The sequence below is a fragment of the Neovison vison genome, chromosome 2 (genome assembly GCF_020171115.1).
Source record: "Neovison vison isolate M4711 chromosome 2, ASM_NN_V1, whole genome shotgun sequence".
NCBI lineage: Eukaryota > Metazoa > Chordata > Mammalia > Carnivora > Mustelidae > Neogale > Neogale vison.
In genome coordinates this window covers 237,820,961-237,839,790 of record NC_058092.1, presented here as the reverse complement: position 1 = coordinate 237,839,790, position 18,830 = coordinate 237,820,961, and the positions used below count along the sequence as shown (strand labels likewise).

Genomic DNA, 18,830 nt, shown 5'->3' with positions numbered 1-18,830 from the left:
CCGGGGCAGAGCCGCCGCCTCTGAGCTCTGCTGTGTCCCGCTCAGGTGACTGACAGCTGCAGGGAGACCGTCCCCGTCCTTGGGGTGAGGTGTGGTGCTCCGGCCCCGGGGTGTCTGCCCCACCCCTCTGTGCTGCCCCATGGGGGCCCCGAGCCCAGAAGCAGGGCCGCCGGCCGCCGTGGACCCCCATCCCTCACAGGTGCTCGCTCCTCTGGGCCCAGCCCTGCCCCCCGCTTCCTTGCTCGGGTTGGCTCGGCCGGCCCGGCACGGGGTCCGCGGCAGCCGCGGGGAGGGTGGAGACCACGCCATCCTCTGCGGATTCTGACCCATTAAGTGAAACCTGGCAGGGCTTCGCAAGCTCTCCAAGCAACCGAGCGAAGCTCCGGTGGGCTGAGCGGGTAGTAAGGCAGAAAACTCCAGGAAGGACAGATTTCCCTCCTTTGCTGAGGTGGAGATGCTGGGTTCCTGCCACCGTCTTCAGGAGTGTCTGGTCTCTGACATCAAAGCTCCCGGCACAGGAGCCCTCGCAACTGCCTGTTCCTCCTCAGCAACCTTCCCTGCCTCTGCTCTGCTCTGCGTTGTGGGGACTCCTCGGCTTCTGGTTTCTGACCTGGACGTGGGGGTAAGGGGACAGGCCGGCCGGGAGCGGGAGCATCTCTCCCTCTGCCCCTCCCTCCAGGGTGCCAGCTCCTGCAGACTTGTCCCCGTGGTCCCAGCTCTGTGAGTGGCCTGGGCTCCTGGCCCTGGGCCATGCCACTTCCTCCCTAGGTCCTCCCCCCCCGACCTGCCCCTGGGGGAGGCTGAGGGTGTCTGGGGAGGGAATGTCTGGTTGCCTCGCCCTCCCCCACGGGGCTTTTCTGCTCTTCCTCCCTTAGTGTGCTTGAAGCCAGTTAAACTCCCTGTGCGAGTCCCTAGGTCCCTCTCTGACTAGACCCTTTTGGGTTTAATTATCTAAAGAGGACAAGTCCACCTGGGGGGAAAAAAAGAGAAAGATTGCTGTTCGAAGCACGGGCCTCTGGGTCTCCAGGTTGAGGCCGGCGTGCTCGGCGTTCGGGAGGGCGGACAGCCCCTGGCCCAGCTCGGAGCCGCCTGGCGTTAGCCTGGGAGAGAGTCAGGCCCTTCTGTGTCGCGCTCTGGCGGTTCGCTGTTATCGGGGCGACCTGCATGTCAGGACCTGGGCTGCTAGCGAACTGCCACTCGGAGGCCAGCACGCGAAGCAGGTGTTTGGTTTTATACACCACACACACACACACCCTGCCACACACACACACACACACACACCCCGCCCCGCAACAAGCCGACGCAGGGTAGCAGCCCGTTCACGAGCCTGGGGGACGGGGGCAGGTGCGGAGGGGCCGTCTCACCGCCTCTATGCTGCTCGCTTGTTGGCGCCGGTTCGCACTGTCTGACCGCTGCGGGGAGAGGCGGGAGCAGAAATCCAGGCCGGGGCGTCCGGGCTTTGGGCCGTGCCCGCTGCCTGGCGTCCCCACAGGGCCATCCGGGCCAGCCCATGGGGGAACATTCTGATTCTGAATGGATACACTTGTTTTCTTCGCACTTTTCATCTCTAAATGGGTGACCTTTAAAATACTTGCTGTGTTTGCCTCTCTGTCTTATCCGTGATTGTTCCTGCCTCCACGACACCTGTCGGCAAAGCCCTGAGGCAGGAGCGGCCCAGGAGCTGGCGCGCACAGTCCGCCGTTGTCCCCAGGCTGCGCCCCGCGGCGGATGCCGCCGTCATCCCCGGCCTGCGCCCCGTGGCAGATGCTGCCGTGCTCGCGCCCCACGGCCCAGGCGTCAGTCCGCGGCCGAGGAGGGGATGAAAATGTGACGTCTTGACACAGGAGAGAAGGCCGAGGTGCAGCGCGTTTGTCCCTTGTGTCCCGTTTCTGCAGAAGCTCGTCCTTGTCAGTTCTTTCTTCTTAGCCTGAGAGGAGAAAATGCCACCAGATGGAACCAAGGGAAACGTCACCGCGTCTGTGAGAATCAGAACACGCCTGTCCGTTTGGCCCAGGTTTGTCAAGGATCCTTGAGTTTGTTCAGCTCTGTCCCTTGAGAGATAAGGAGTCGGGGCCCCCGTGGTTGCGGGCAGGCTCGCGGTGCTCTCTGCGCCTCCTGGCCAGGCCGCGTGCTCACGGCTTCCCTGTCCCGCACTGGGCGCAGCGAGCGGCTCTCACCCGCAGCTTCACGGTCTTCACGGTCGCCTCGCCCAGATGCAGGGACAGCTCCTTGGCCAAGGCTCAGTGCTGGATGACTCCGACCAGAGGAATGCTCTGGCCAGGAGAAGGGCCTGGCTGTGTCAGGACAGCCAAAGGCGAATCCCAGAACAGAGGCATTTGGATTGACTTGTGTACACTGTCTTCAAGCAGGCAGAGAGGCAGCAGAGAGAGAGGGGAAAGCAGGCTCCCCGCTGAGCAGAGAGCCCGACACGGGGCTCGATCCCACGACCCCGGGATCATGACCTGAGCCGAAGGCAGAGGCTTTAACCCACTGAGCCACCCAGGTGCCCCCGGATTTAGCTTCTGACGGTGAATGTCTTTAGAGTGCAGGAACCAGGAACATAGTGTGGTTTTTCCTTTTTTTTTAAAACTGTGTTATGGATTTCATTTCCAGGCTCTGAAGGAACACAGAGCCTTGAGATGACTAGAAAAATGAAATGAGTGCTTCGTTCTCTCTAAATAGAGTGAGTGAAACTGCGAGGAGATGGTGCCGTGGGTCAGAAGCACTTTAAGGAAAACATCACGTAGACTCGCTCGGAGCCGCTCGGCTGCACCCACGTGCGTGCTGCCTTCTGTGGGTGGACGGCGCTGCCAGGTACACGGGCGGTCTGTGCGTGCACACACATCCTGGTGGCCGTAGTGAGGTCCTCCTTTGTTGGGGCTGCTCCTGGCATGGGGCGGGGAGGGGGCCGAGGGCAAGGGGGCGGGAACTCTTAATGCCCGGAGGCAGATGTGACTTTGACCCGTGGAGGCATGGGAGCCAGAATCTGGACCCTTGCAAAAAGTTCTGAGCCTGGGAGAACTGCTTGTACCTTAAGGGGATTAGAAATTAAAATACCAGGCCATACACGGGTGTGGGCGCCATGTTTGTTCTGTCCCAGTGCTACAAGAACCAAAAAGAAAGCATGAACATAAAAATAGATACAGGCTCTTGAAGTCCTTTAAGGCCTTGGACAGTGGCAGATGCAGAATCATCCTTTGGGGACACCTCCACCGTCCAGGGCACGCAGGATTCAGAGCTGAGGCCGTCTGCACAGAGGATGTCCCATCAGAACAATATAACGACATAAACAGATATGCCACTGCGGGGCCGGGGTCCCATCTGGAAGGACAACAAACAGAATATAAACCTCCAAGATTCTGAAATGCGTTCTGAAAGACCTTCACTGTATGAAGTTCACTATAAAGATAATTATTTTGAATTTCAAAAACAAATAAGAAATAGAGTCAGGGGCACTGGGTGACGCAGCGGGTTAAGCGACTGACACTATAACACTTGGTTTCAACTCAGGTCGTGAGATCGAGTCCCGTGCTGGGCTCTGCACTCAACGAGGATCTGCTTGACATAATCTCTCTCCGTCTCCTTTGGCCCCTCCTCCAGGGCACGCAGGATTCAGAGCTGATTCTCTCTCTCTCAAAAATAATAAGATTTAAGATAGAAGAAACAGAGCTATGATGAGAGGATAGTGTGAAAAAAGAATTGGAAGGTCAACCCCTCCCCCCCAAAAAAAGCCCTTCTAAAAGTGAATGATAAAATCAAAGTGAATGATACGATCATTGAAGTGAGGCAGAGTTAAGGACAGAATTGCTGAACTAGGTTTGTCCAGGGAAGTCATCCAAAACAGCATGAATTGGAAAATATGAAATTGTAATTGGGAGTCAGAGGAAAGACTGGAAGTTCTTTTTTTTTAAAAATTTTTAAATTTTTAAAAAATATTTTATTTATTTATTTGACAGCGAGAGATCACAAGTAGGCAGAGAGGCAGACAGAGAGAGAGGGGGAAGCAGGCTCCCCGCTGGGCAGAGAGACTGACGTGGGGCTCGATCCCAGGATCTTGAGATCATGACCTGAGCCAAAGGCAGAGGCTTTAACCCACTGAGCCACCCAGGCGTCCCTAAGAATGGAATTTCTGTCAGGAAGTCCAGAAGGAATGAATTTAGAGACAGAAAAGAAAAGGATAATGAAAAGACTTACGGCTTTTAAAAAGATAGTAGCTGAGAATTTCCCAGAATTGAAGAAAGACGTGTAGGCAGCCAGTTGAGAAGCGGAAGAACGGATGAACAAGGTGATAGAGGTCACCGTCCGAGGTCAAGACACATGACGAAGTTGCGAGAATTCCGACAGTGTGCTCTTGGCCCGGGGTAGGGCAGTAGACCAATGGCGTAAGTCTGTGGGCTTTAAACTTGGGTATATGCATTGCAGAGAAGGTATAGCAGGTCATTTGGGAAGGACAGGGTCCTCTACTGTGCCGGGGTTTTTGGCCATCTTATGGGGAAAAAGACTCGATGTCTCCCTCACACATGTCAGTCTTGGGAGGTGGGTGGAAGGTTAAAGACCCTAAATGTGCAAAGTACAAAATCTAATAAAGCCACACGGGAAAAAAATGGATACAGTTGACTACGTACATAAGACACATTGCATATCGAAGTTCCTCATTACAGTTTTAGAAGATCCCATAAGGCAGGGAAGACATTTGTGACATACACATGGAGTGTAGCAGATACATGGACAAAGTCTGCAAAATGGCAGTTCAGAGAAGAGGGAACCAAAGTAACCAGTAAATGTAAACGGACATTAAGGCTTGCTAGTAATTAAGGGTATCAACTTAAAGCATCAAATTAGCAAGAAAAAAATAGGAACAAAGCTCCAGTGTGGAGAAGGATATGGGACATCCTCTGTCCTCTAGCCTTAGTCCACGTCCCCCCACTTGAGTCCTACCCACATATCCCTTCCCCTGATCTAAAAGGAACTGCTTGCTAAACCCGAGCCCTTTAAAGATGATCCGTAGGAGACGGAGTATGAACAGTGTGCCGGGCTGCTCATTGGAAGCTGACGATGGACGTGCGGGCAAGAATGTGGAGCGAAAGGGTCCGCTCACCTCGTTCGAGACCTACTTCGTTCGGGGCCCGGTGACTTGCAGAGCAGGTACCTGCTCAGAGTGGCGGTGGCTGTTCCGGGTGACCTAGAAGATTGCTTCCTGTGAATCTTAACAGATGCTCGAAGAAATGTGTACAGAACGTAGACTAAGTGGAATTGCTTGCTCGCAAAAAGCCGGAAACAACCCATCTGTCCAGTAGGACAGTGGATAGATCAGTTTGGGTGTATTAATTCAATGAAGTATACACAGTAAAAACGGATGAATTAAGGGAATTCCAGAAGACCGCGTGTGTTATGATGCTGTTGAGAGCCGGTGTGAACATGTAAAACGTTGACACAAACTAAAGGAGTAAAAGATGTTGCTGAGAATGAGACACCCCAAGTTGAGGACGATGAGCTGCTTTCTCCTAAGGCGGGCGGCCTCGGGGGATGCAGGGCGCTTCAGGCGTTTCTCTCACGTGCGCTCCCCACCAGCTACGCGGTGCTCCGTGAGGCTGTGTTGCGTTTTTGTCTGTAGCTGTTTCGTTCTCCTGAAGTGTTGGGTGTGGAGTCTGCACACATCGTCACGGTGAAGGGGAAGGATGATGAGGTTCTGTGGAGCTGCTGGGGGCTTGTTCGGGGCGGGTGGTGCTTTGACCCCGGACCTCTTGTTGGGGAAACCTTGGCATGACGTCTTTGACGCGCTCAAAGGGGACAGTGCGCATGTGAACATGGGGCCCGGCTGTACCAAGCACAAGGCTAGGATGACCAGAGTGGGAGCCCCCCCGCCCCCACCCAGGGAATGCGGCCGCCCAGATTGACTCCAGAAGAGAACAGGAACGGACCAGTAATAATGAGATTGAGATGAGTTGTGAAAGACAACCCAAAAGCTACCATCGCAGGTGGCTTTATAGGTCAGCAGAAATCCTATGTGAAGTAACAGGTGGGTGACTTCACGTTAGAAAGTGACTACTGGATCAAAGGAGGAAAAACCCAAATGATCATCTACGTCCATGCAGAAACGGCATCTAGTTACCCCCAATTCCACCCAGAATAAAAACTCAGCAAAGCAGAAACAGAAGTGTTTATCCTGGGGAGTTTTGGGGCTTGTCCGCCTTCGTGGAAGCATTTGTGTTGACATTGGGGAGCACAGGTTCGCTGGCCGTCTCACTCCTGTGCGGCGCGCTGAGTCCGCTCGTGGGCGCGGTGCCTGACTGCCCGGGGAGGGATGATGCTCTGACTTTTGGCGCATAAAGACAACCGAAAAGAAGCAATAGTGTAGGAATTGGACAGGAGAAAATAAACTGTCATTTCCAGCTGCTGTAATTACCTACCCAGAAAACCCAAGAGGAGCTGCAGGGACGGTGCCGGGACACAGAGTCCTCCCGCCTGTTGGATGGAAGACGAACGTTCGAACACAGGGCGCGAGAGCGGGTAGAGAAGCCGCGTGTGCGCACAGCGGAGTGTCCTCAGCCATAGTAAAGGATGGCGACCTGCCGTTTGCAACACCGTGGGTGAACCTCAGGGGCTTTGTGCTGAGGGAGAGAAGTCCGAAGAAGACTCCCACTTGCGATCCCTGCACGCGTGCAGTCTGAGGAGAAGAAAAAGCAGTGTGTAGAGACTGAGCGGCGTGTTGGCTGCCCGAGGTCGAGGGGGAGAGGGGTCAAAAGGGGTAAAACGAAAAATCTTAAAATTCAGAAGCCAGTAGCAGCCCCGGGTGAGTGGGTTCATGAAAGTGCTCGGGCTCTTCACAGGGGCGCCTGCTGGAGGCGGCGGCGGCGGCCTCTCCGAGCTCCAGAGCCCGGACGCACGGGCTCGCGCTGAGACCGTTCTGGTGAGAGCGGCTGCTCGCTGCAGTCCGGAGACTCGGCCCTCGTGCGTCCGGAGCCCTCGGAAGCTGGGCGTGCGGCTCGTGTGGTTTTTTGTTGTAAACTCGAGGCTTTTCCAGAATGCACATTCCTCCACGTTCCCGGTTTCAGAAGGACCTGTTTGTCCCCAGCTCAACAGTCCTCCTCCGTGATGCTCCCCATCCTCATACATCTGGGATGTGCGTGTTGTGAGTCGCCCGCTCGGGCTGGGGGACCTGCGCTCAGCACGAGCCTTAGCCCGGATTCAGCCCTAGATCTCCTTCCCCAGCGCGAGCACCCGACTCCACCTTGGAAGCATGGGCCAGGTTACGGGATGCCACCTGGCCGCCTCCACCTCCCCGCTTCAGTCCTACCACTTGCCCTCCCCACCCCCCCGCCCCAAATGGAGCAGTTACTGACCTTGGTGCTTTGAGGGTGATCTGTGGGAGGAGATGATAAAGTTTGCTCAGTGTTGTTCCGAGCTGCTCACTGGAAGCTGCTGAGCACTGCCGATTGTTGAGCTGTTCCTGTTGTCCATTCCCACGCCCCAGAAGGGTCCTACACAGATGAGGCTACAGCAAGTTCCAGAGCCTCCGAGCAATGGAAAAATCTGGAATGGAGGCAAAAAAAAAAAAAAAAAGTCATCTCAAGAATCAGGTGTCCTTTGTGTTGATGTAGGCCCTGCTCTCCTCAACTGCTTCACGTGCTTGCTGACACCGAGGCCTTCGTGACAAGGCGGAAGGCCAGGTTCCGATACAGAACCCTGAATTTCTCAGAATCCCGTCCCAGGACCTGTGGGATGTGGAAAAGCTGGCTGCTGGGCACGCCTCTCCCTGCTTCTGGGCTCTGTCCTGCATGACACGGGGCCTTGAGCACATTCAAGGGACACGTCCAGACTCCTCACTCCCACCTCACATAGCCTCCCTCCAACAGACAGCGAGCCTTTGGAGTAGGGCCACAGAGTGGCCTGTCCTCAGGGGAACGTACCTGGAGAAGAGGCTGGACGGGGAACAGCGGTCGGGGTGGACACATCCCATTGGTTCCGCAGATTCTTTACCCCGTGGAGAGGTACAGCTGAAACGGGCTGGAGTGGGGGGCCCTCTACAGCATGAGGCCGTAGGCTGGTGGGTGCATGGGGACGGTGGCTCGGATGGAGGGAGAGAGAGATGAAGTCTTACTCGGTGGAAATTCGGAGACAAGGCACAGTCACGTGATTTCTTCTGGAGGTGGGGAGCAGCAAGTCTTTAGATGACGAGAAGAACAGAACAAAAGCTTCTCGAAGGGTAAGATCTGTTCTGCCCGGAGGAGAGGGTGAGCCGTGTTGAAAGGCCAGTTCACACTTTCAGAAAAATGTGAAGGTCTGGCTTTGGGTTCCTGGACCTGCAGGATTCCGTTCAGTAGTTGTTGCAGGCAGGTCTGCTCGCCATAGCCTGTCCTCTGTACCTGGGGCTGTCCTAGGAACACCTTTGTCTCTGGAGGCTAGTTTGGCTGCATCCAGAACTCTGCATGGACCGTAGTTCATCACTGTGCCTACGACTTCTCACTGCCTCCTGACTTCTGTGTTTCTGATGGGAAGTCAGCTGTCCGCCCTCCGGAGGATCGTCGTAGGCCCGGAGGCTTCCCCTGCTCTGCCTCCGAGAGGATCTGTGCTTTGACACTCCCTGTGCCGTGTCCAGATGCGGACCCCTTTGGGCCTGAGGCCCCTTTGGTCCCAGTATTAGAAACAAATAAAAGTTGTCTTCAAAACCCATCTTTCTTTGGTGGAAAATTGTTGGAAGTGTATTTTATCAAAAGTGACATGTTCCCACGGTTTCTTACAAGATGACGTTTCAGGCCTGCTCGGGCTCCGGCATCGTCAGCGAGCGCCGGCCTCCGGGCACGACTCTCCTCCTTGCTCCTGTGGAGTCGGACACAGCAGTCAGCTGTGTCAGACCCCGCCATCACACGCGCCCCAGGGGGCTGGCGTGCGCCACGGGGCACTGCAAGGTCCGGGGACTGCGTGCCCGACCACTCGGCCAGGGACAGACAGGCTCCTGTTTGTGGTGTCACTGTGGCTCTGCACTGCGAGATGGACGGTGACAGACTGGAGGACGCTGAGAAGAGTGACCAGACAGACGCGGGAGCCTGACAGGCTGGGCGACCGGCTTTAAGGAGCAGTTTCTGCAGGTTCTTCTGTGCTTGAGGTCCTGGGGCTCAGTGTTGATGCTGACGTGGCTCTGTCTGTAACTGTTACCGTCTGGTCCGTTCTGCCTCCAGCAAGACCCCATTGCACGGGGAGGCTGGGGATGGGGCTAGATGGAGACGTCTCAGTGAAGACCTTCTTGAAAAGAAAGTTTGGTTTCCGAGCCATGCGCCTGTGGTGCTGTTGGCAGCAGTGACGAAGACGGCGACGGCCTTGGGCAGCCCCTCCCGACCAGCCAGTCTTCCTGTGCTGGGAACACAGGCCTGTTGAGAAATTCAGCTCCTGTCTTCACAACCTGGGTGCAGCCTGACCTTCCAAATAGATCCCGTCCCTGCCTGTGTGTGCCGTGAACGTGGCTTCCGTCATCCCCGATGGCTTCTCTGGTTCTAGGACATTCTGACCTCTTGTTCTCATTGCCTGGGAGGCTCTCTCCCACCTTGTAGGATTCCAGTGTGTCTTTTTGGTCCACTCAAGGACCTCTCCTGTGTAAAGCCTTCCAGACCCGCCCCCTCAGGTAGAATCAGCGGCCTCCAAACCACCCCATTCCGAGCCACTGGGTGAGCCATGTCTGTGACACAGGAGCTCACAAGCCTGGGTCCCACCTCCCTGACTGTTCGCCAGTGCCAGGTCTCTCGGGCTGGGTGCCCGTGGCTCAGAGCAGCACCGCCTTCTCGGAAGTGGACACGGTCATGGAGCAGGCTTTCCGGCCCCCCCACCCTTCCGGGCCTCCGCCAGCCCGGGGAGCCCGCTGGCATCATGACGCGGTCTTACAGAGCGGGACCCCTGCCCGCTCCTGCCGCTGGGCCACGGATTCACGCTGCTCTCTGCTGGGATCGTGCCCAAGTGGGACAAAGCCTCCTAGATGCTGGACAGGACCGGTCATTTGACAGGGGCTCAGTGCATGGCCGCCTGTCTGGCCCGGGCCGTCGGGTCCTCCCGTTTCCTCCTGCGGGTGAAGGAGGGGTGTGAGGCGAGGTGGGCGGGGGCCCTGGACTGTTACGAACCCGGGGCGCGTCCAGAGCTGGTCCCGCCACAGTGCCTTTGTGTTGGATCCCTACTCGATATTTAGACAACATAATTTTTAAAAATTCTACTTTATGAATATATTAATTTTATTTTCACTCTTTTTTCCCCCTCATAGCACTATAGGGGAGAAGAAAAATAACGTTTATTGAGAACTTCCTATGTAACGAGCCCTGTAGGAAGTGCTTTAAATACCTTCTTTATTATACGTTACGCATAGTCTGTAAACGTGTATTTACCTCGGAAATAAAACGTTCTTCACAAGTGACGGCCTGTCGTGGTAGGCGCAGCTCTGCGCGGGGGTGACCGCCGCGGCGAATCCGTTCCCACCGTGTGTTTGTATCATTGTAGGGACATCTTAACCACACCGAGAGCCAGTAGGACTGCACGCTGGAGGGTTCTGTCTGTGTGCCAACGAGGGTCGCCCTCAGCATGGACTGGGTGCCCACCCGTCCCACCGCAGCCCGCGTGCCCCGGTCGGGAGGTCCTGCCGCCTGCCGCGCGCGCGTCAGGAGGACCCTGTCGCCTCAGAGGAGTCTTCAGCCCGACGTCCCCTGCCGCACCTTTCAGACGTCTCTTTCTTGACGAGGAAATCGTTTGCATCGTTTAAAAGTTTTTAAAAAAATGTCAGTGTCAAATTTCCTGTGAGGTTTGAGGACCGTGCGGCTTCTGGAACGGTATCCAGATGTGGCCCTGCTTTCGCGCTTCCCCGTCGTTTGTGGATGGATCTGGGGCTGCTGCTTTTGTAATTAAAAGACTTATTTTTATATTTAAAATGCTCTATAATCTTACACTAAATTTCAGTAAATGCGGGTATCCAGTCTGTTCTCTGTAATTCCCCAAATGAAGTTATCAGACACAGAGCCTCTTTTATATTAAAATGGAAATTTCTCATTTCTCTTGGGTTTTCTGTGCATTGTCTGACTGTGGAGACTGGCGTCCTTCTCCCCGGGTCTGAAGGCTTCCTGAGATGTCCTGGTACCTACAGGCAAGGTCGCCCGGAAACCAATGGGTCATGGGAGTGCTCCGAGGCCCTTTACCCTCCCAGAGCCCCCGCACGCCCCGTTTGTCCTTGCGTCATCCCCAGGGCCATGTTCTCCGCCAGCGGCCACCCCCCTGCACTGGTGTCTGAAGAGCCAGTCCACGCACGGCCACGGCGTGTGGTCGTGGAGGGGTTTCCCGTGGCGCGGAAGGGCCGGAGAAGACCGGTGTGGGGAGGAAGCCGGTGCACTGCCAGCCGCTGTGGGTCATCCGGAACCGCAGGGCACACTGCCGTGTTGCAGGAGACAGAGGAGACTTTTCCGCCCCCAGCGTCTTGGGCGGTCTGTGGGCACTTGGCCGCGGGTCAGGGCACGGTCTGCTGAGCCAAGCCGGCCGTCCCCGCCAGCACAGCCGAGGCCCAGAGCGGCGCGGCTGGGATTCGTGGCCCTGAATGGGTGCCGTGCGACAGCTGTCACGGGCCCCTCTCTTCAAAAGGAGACACGTCTTCGTTCTCCGAGAAACAGCGGGTGTTCCGGAGTTCTGAGGTTCACAGCGTGCCTCTGCCCTGGCCTCACGGGGAGAGCGGGCGGCCACTCCCAGACTCGGTCACTGTGGGGAGGGCCGCAGCACACACGTCGCCCCGGCTACTTAGGGAATGAAAAGCTTTTCTGTAGAGAATAAGCCCCGTGCATCTTCCTGCCGGCTGGAAGGCACCCGTGGAGAGTCGGGCACACGGGGTGCGGGGCTCTTGTCCCCCCCCATCTGCACAAGGGGGTGATGGCGCACAGGCCTTGCGGGGAGCCTGAGACACAGGCGTGCACAGACGACCTCCGTGACCGCTCGGGGACTGCCGCGGAGCTCCACCGTGCAGCCCCTCAAACCCCAAAGCAGACTTCTCCGGAGACCAAAAGGACACGGAAGTTAGAGCCGCAGCAGCAGGGACAAAGGTGGGGGTGAGGCCGGACCGGCAGTTTCCTCAGGAATCCCTCCGGTTCCCGGGTGGGGAGGGACGCTCGCCACGGACACCGTGTCAGCGAGCGCGTGTGACGCATGGCCTCGGTGTCTCCTCCGCGCGTCTCGTCCACTCAGGCCAGGTCACAGGCCAGACGGCCGTGGGGTCCCCATCCCAGGGCCCACCCCAGCCCGGCCTCCCCTGCCCCGGCCTGCGGCCTCCCCCTCGGCTCTGGGCCTGTCCCGCCCAGTCAGCGTCCTCGGGCGCTGCCCTTGGAGGCCGCAAGGGAGAGCCGTGCGCAGGTGACGCCCCGTCTGGCTGTGTCCAGGGTTAGGAGAGCAATGCTTGTTCCCTGGAGAACAGGGGGACGCGGAGCCGGGGAGGCAGGCGCCACGGGCACGGGGGTGGCTGGGGGCCGGTGTGGACTGCCGTGCTGTGGCCGGGGGCCGCTCGCTGCAGGGAAACGTGGCCTAGGGAAGTGGTGGGGACCCCCTCCCAGAGCGCGCCGCCCACCGCGCTGACGGCGCCGACACCAAGTCTGCCGTCTTGCCAGAAGCGGTTGTTTATGAAGTCGGAAGGGAAGCGCGGGGATGTCTTCTCCGTCTCCCGGGGTGAAGGCCAGGCCAGGATGCCCAGCGCGCCGGACTCGAGGCCCGCGTGTCCTGCTGGGATTCGCTGGAAGAGTGCCCGGGGCGGCCACACGCCTCCCACGGCAGCCACCCCTGCCGGCCCCGCGGGACCCGAGCACGTCGGCGAACAGGTCAGACCTGCACACCCCACCCGCGAGGCCCACAGAAGGGCTCATGCCTTAAAGTGCTTCATCTGTGTTCTCGTTTTTGAAAAAAGATTTGAGAAAGGGAGTGAGAGTGAGAGTGGCCAACGCGGGGAGCCCCACGCGGGGCTCGATCCCAGGACCCCGGGAACACGACCCGAGCTGAGGGCAGATGCTCCACCGACCGAGCCACCCAGGCGCCCCATCTGTGTTTCGTTGTCAGAAGAGAAGGGAAAGAGCCGCCCTTGTCAGCTGAGGAAGCCGACTAGCGATTTGTCTGTGCAGGGCCAGTAGCTAGATTTTCGGTTTGTCCTTGAACCCGCCTCCAGCACTGCTCGTGTCTGGTGCAGGGACGAGAGCCTCAGCACGTTCCTCCTGTCGTTTCACAAAGGGAGTGTCTGGCGGCTTCGAAACCGACAAATTGTAAAACTCTCGTTTCAGGAAACCCAAAAACGCGGTTAAGTGGTTAAGGAAGAGACATTAACATCGTTCAAAATGTTTTGCCTCCTTGGGACGCCTGGGTGGCTCAGTTGGTTAAGCAGCTGCCTTCGGCTCAGGTCATGGTCCCAGGGTCCTGGGATCGAGTCCCACATCGGGCTCCTTGCTCAGCAGGGAGCCTGCTTCCCCCTCTGCCTCTGCCTGCCTCTCTGTCTGCCTGTGCTCGCTCGCTCTCCCTCTGTCTCTCTGATAAATAAATAAAATCTTTAAAAAAAAAATGTTTTGCCTCCTTTTAATATATAGTTCACGTACAAGTTTTTTTTCTTAAACATTTAAAATTAGGCCTCAAATCCATACTTAGTACCAAAAAAATTTAAAACTAGATACATCAATGAAAATGAAAAATGAACACGAAGTTCCCCAGTCCCACCCTGATGGTAGCATGCGTGACGCTGTAAAACTTTCCCCGTCAACGTAACCTCCCAGAGACCTGTGCTTTTGATGTTGACATCATGCGCGTCTTCATGTCCGTGAGTGTGGACGGGGTCCTCTCCTTGAGTGGCTGCACATTGTCCCCTTGAGCGGAAGTGCCCCAGGGCCTCTGTCTAGTCCCTCCGGGATGTGTGTGGGTCCTTCTCAGTCCTTCATCCGTGCACTGCTCATTCATCTACTCGCTGTTACAGAAATTGCTGGGTAACCATTCTTACACCTTTTTATAAAGTTTTCCAACTATTTTCATAAGAGAACATCTACAAGTTGAATCGGTGGGACAGGGGGTCCGTTCTGGTTTTCTGCCCTCTCAAAGTTTGTTCCAAGAGCCTACATCCCTTCCCTTTCACCAGTGCTAGGTAGAGCCTACTCTCTTCCTTTTCTAAACTTGGAACATTATGAACACACCCAAAGCTGGCAGAAGAAACAGTACAAGGGACTCCTTCAAGTGCCGTTCACCTGTGGCCAGCTCTGGCCGCCCACCCACTCCGTGCACTGGACGCAGGTCCCAGACGTAATGTCAGTTCACCTGGAATTACTTCCATGTGACCCTCCCAGAGACGTTTAAAAAGCCACCACCAGGATGTGATTGTTACTCCTCAAACAACATTTACAATAATTTTTTCTACTAAGAAATCTCTAGTCTCTGGTTAAATGTCTCCATGTCTTACTAATTTCATATGTGATTGATTTTGTTTTGTTTTTTATGACTTGTCTGAATTAGGATCCAAATAAGGTGTATATATCCGACGGGCTGATGAGCTCTGTCTCTACAGATTGAGACAGAGCTTGGACTGTATTTTCAAAAAGCTCATTTCTTCATAGAGTTTGTGTTAAGATTTTGCTAATCATGTCTCTATTGTGTTTTACCTACGTCTCTGACCTCTGCATTTCCTGTGAATTGGTAGTTGATTGGAAAATTTGATCAGATTCGATTATTGTGTTTTGGCAGAAGTTCTCTTTTGATCCTTGCCCCTCTGATCTTTGCTGCTGACTTTGTTCCGTTCATCTGGTGTTTGCGTTTCTGATACGTTTATTGGCCATGTGCGTATCTTTCATAAACTTCCATCTTCGCCCATTTTTCTTTTGGGGCCTTTATCTTTTTCTTAATTATTTTTAAGACTTCTTTATATATTAAGGCTAATAAGCCTGTTTTTCTGTTACAAATATTTTTTCCACTTTATGATTTTTCACTTTCTTCTCAGGATGCTTATGGTCCCCTTAGCCGCACATAGGACTTTCCTGCCCTGTCTGTCAGCCTCTTTTTCTCTGGTTTCTAGGTTGAGAATCACTCAGGAAAAGCCTTCCTTTCTCCCAAATTCTGTACCGCAAATGAATTGATACGTAATTATGCATCTACAAATTTGCATGATTCTTATTTCATTCTTAACATCTAAAACCTGGCTCTGGCTAAACAGTTTTGAGGGGCAAAGGGTGATACATCTAACTCTATTTCTTCCCAGATACTAGCAGTTACTCTAACCACATTTTCTCCACTGACTGTAAATTCCATTTCTACCCTGACATCTAAATGCACTTATGTGATGATGGTTACACAAATGCAAACTTAATCACATTTAGTTATGACCTTTAAAAAAAAAAAGAGTAAAATTATGAGAAAAGTGCTTTCTCTTCCATTCTTTAATCTGGCTTTCTCATCTGGTGGCCGGAGCTCTGTGTGCGTGTGTGCATGTGTGTTCGTGCATGTGCGTGTGTGCACGTCTGTGTGTGTGTGTGTGACGGGGACGCATGCGTGCATGTAGCTTTTTCACTAAAACACAGCGCACGCAGAAAGTGCGAAGCCAGGCCCAGGCGCGTACGTGTCCTCGCGCGGACGGCCGACTTCTGCGGCTCCTGCTGTCCGTCAGGGCGCTCCCGGCTCCCGGCTTTTCTCGCTTTCTCATCCACATCCACCTCAGAATCACCTCATCAGATTTCAGAAATAAAAGCCACTTAAGACGGCAGTTGGACTGCGGCTGAATTTACTGATTAGTTGCAGGATGAGCAGCTTTCCGGGACTGGGACCTACTGCCCAGAGACACCGGGTATTTTGCCAGATAAACACGTTTTATGTATCTAGAGGCTTCCTGTTCTTTCTGCTTTTGGCTCTTGTTTCGCTAGTACAGGTCCCGTACTTGAAGCTCAGTCCTAGCTGTCTCTTTTCCGTTAGATGTTCTGATCATAACTGTTTTAGCAGATCGTTTCTCGGAATACTGCTGTTTACAATGGAATAGTGCATTTCCCTCCCAAAATGTAGCGGGAAGGAAGCACTCTGTACTTAGTGACACTGTAGGTCGGTGTGCTGCATGATCGTTTCTGCAATCTAAAACCCTTTGAGGGAGTAACTATCCTCACTGTACTAATGAGGACAGAGCCTGTCCAAAGGGGGCTTCTCAGACCCCAGTGCCTGCCCGTGCAGACCCATGCTCCTCAGGCTGCCCGTGGGTGGGGCCCAGGGCTGGGGGATCTTGTTAACATGCAGACACTTGGTCTGGGAGGGTCCCTGAAGTTGGCCTTTCAGTAAGCTCCCATAGATGCCGCCCACCGTTCTGAGAATTGGCATCCCCAATTCTCAGTCACTGAGGTGGTGAGAAAACGGGACCTTTGTGAAGGGGCAGCTAGCTCCCTGGTTCTACGTGGATAGTATTTCCAGTTTTGGGAGGAATTTGCACCGTATACTTTGCCAGACGAGGCAGCCCTCAAACCCACTGCCTGACATGCTGTCTGGTGGACCGCTGGGGTGGGTGCCTGCCTGGGGCTGCTCTGCTTCCCCCAGCCCTGACCCTGTGCCTCGGTTTCCCCTCTGCAACCCGCTGTGTCACGGCCAGCTCGACGAATCGACCAGGGTAACCGTGAAGGCTAAGAGGATGATGAAAAAAAGTTAAAAGACAAAGAGATGGGGGCAGGAGGGACACTGAAGAGGATGTCCGGCAGTGCCAAATTTATTCCACCTCTTACAAGCCTTTATAAGGCAGACCAGAATAGAAAGAGTAATACATCATACATAGTCAGGTGACCACAAGCTTCTATAACAAGTTTACATTTATTACAAACAAACCTCGTGAGGCCAGGTAGTCTCGGCTAAAGCCATTAGCAAGACAATCAACCAGGGAGTGGGTCATGGGAGGTACAGAACAACAAGGACCAACTAAGAACTCAGGACCCTGACCACGCTGTTCCCTTCTGTAGGGGGAGCGTGTGGAAGTCACGTGGGCGAGTGCCCGACACAGAGCACAGACCCTTCCTCAGTGTTACTCAACTTTCCGTCCTTAACCTTGTCAAGGTGTCCGGACTCTGCAGGAGACACAGGTCAGGGCCTGGTTTGGTCCTCGCCTCCAACCGTGTTGTGGCCTCCAACACCGCTGTGAGCAGTGAGCCGTGGGATGACGCATCTGAGGTTCCTTGAATGGGACTCGGGAACTGTGACTGTGTATCTGTGCATGGGGCCTCGGATGCCAGCGACAGGACGTCAAGCTGGGCCCTCTCTGCCCCCAACGTTGACCTTGACCCTGTGGCGAAGCCCCCTCCCCCGCAGGGCAGGCCCCGTGGAGAGCGCCATTCCAGAGTCATCTCAGGGCCGCTGCCCTCTGCCCAGGACTGGGACTTGTGGTTTCGCTGCGCACTGTAAAGCACCTTTAGAAACTTCCGGCCCATCAGTTCCTTACAAATCCGTACGCACCTTTGGTGAGGGTTTCCGGCCGGCCGTCACACGCGACCTCGGACTTGCGACCTCGGACTTGCGCAGCCGGGCAGGAGGGCGGGTCTGCCCGGCGCAAACTTCGCAGGGCTCAGCCGGGCGGGCGGGAAGTCGCTCCGCGGGGACAGGCTTCCAGTTGAAGATGGAACAGCGCCGGGGACCCCTGGAGTTAAGGCTGAGCAACACTGTGGCCACACTTTGTGCCATAGATGGGGACGCTCAGATATAGCACAGTTTAGGTCCCGTGTGTTTTACCACAATAATAAAAAAAAACCAACAAGTCCAGTCAAGACTTACAAGTACTCGGTCTTTTCCCTCTCAGAGAGGAATGGAGGAGTTTCTTCCCCTCGTCTCCTGCGATCATCGGCTGTAGATGGCCCAGACCCTTGTCACTCGTTCTCCACGTCCCCTTCCTCCAGCCACGGGAAACCCCGGATAATCTGGGGACTCAGACAAGCACCCCCACCTTGGGTGCGATGGGCAGATGGACGGCCTGCGTTGGGGGTGAGGCTTCGACCCCGTGTTGGGGGGCACACGGCCCTGACAGGGGTCTGGACAGGCTCCACTCCTCCGGGTCGTGCTGGGCCGTCCTGCAGGGGTGGGTGGCGCTCCTGGGCCCCCACTGGACTTAGGTGTGGGGGGCAGCTGGATGGCAGAGTGCTGGGCAGTGACCCAGTGACGACCAGGATCGCTGCTTTTCATGAAATGTGTTGCAGGGGAGGGTCACAGGCAGCAGCCGCGTGTGTGGGTCTGTGGCCTGTCTGTCCGTCATACGTGGGATGGCCTGGCTGACAAAATGAAGGACAAAGCCGGGCCCCGTCGGGAGCACTGAGCCTCATGGTACCTTTCTGCTAGGGGTCTTCCTCAGACGCCTGACGTCGTTTCCTCTTAGACCCCCCCGGACCCACAGATTACATCAGATAGAGTGACCGCCTGTCTCAAGACCTCAGCAGGAATGCCTCTCACGGAGCGCTGGACGGGTCTGGGCAGCATCTGTTCCCAAACGGAGCCCCCGCCACCCCGTTTCCAGTCCATGGACAGCTGGCTTTGATGTCCCTTGGAGCCAGGGTGGTAAGTGGGTTGGGTTCACTGAGCTGTTTCTGAGCAGCCAGGACGCGGGGAAGCTCGCGTGGCGGCCGTGTGCACGCTCCCTGGCTGCAGGCGGCAGGTGACTGGGTCCCTCGCTGACCGATGGGGGCAGAATGCAGAGTGGGTTTGCGCTTCCCGCCTCCCCGGACTCAGCTGGGGCTTCTGTCCGACCACCCTGCTCTCCACGGTATCTTGGGCCAACTATCTCACGGAGGCACGGCTAGTCTGCGGGCTGCCTCAGTGGACACGCCTGTGGGGAATGCTCCCCACGGGGTCGCTGCGGC

The 18,830-nt window shown here is 55.6% G+C and overlaps 1 protein-coding gene and 1 long non-coding RNA gene across 5 annotated transcripts in view; both read left to right on the top strand.

The window, feature by feature from the left end:
* C2H10orf143 (chromosome 2 C10orf143 homolog) overlaps window positions 1-18,830 on the top strand; it is an 85,356-nt gene that overhangs the window by 28,557 nt on the left and 37,969 nt on the right. The window lies entirely within an intron of this gene.
* On the top strand, window positions 340-11,026 carry LOC122901222. The gene is made up of 3 exons (XR_006383380.1): window positions 340-2,014; window positions 2,683-2,814; window positions 10,480-11,026. It is a non-coding gene; the product is annotated as an uncharacterized LOC122901222 (long non-coding RNA).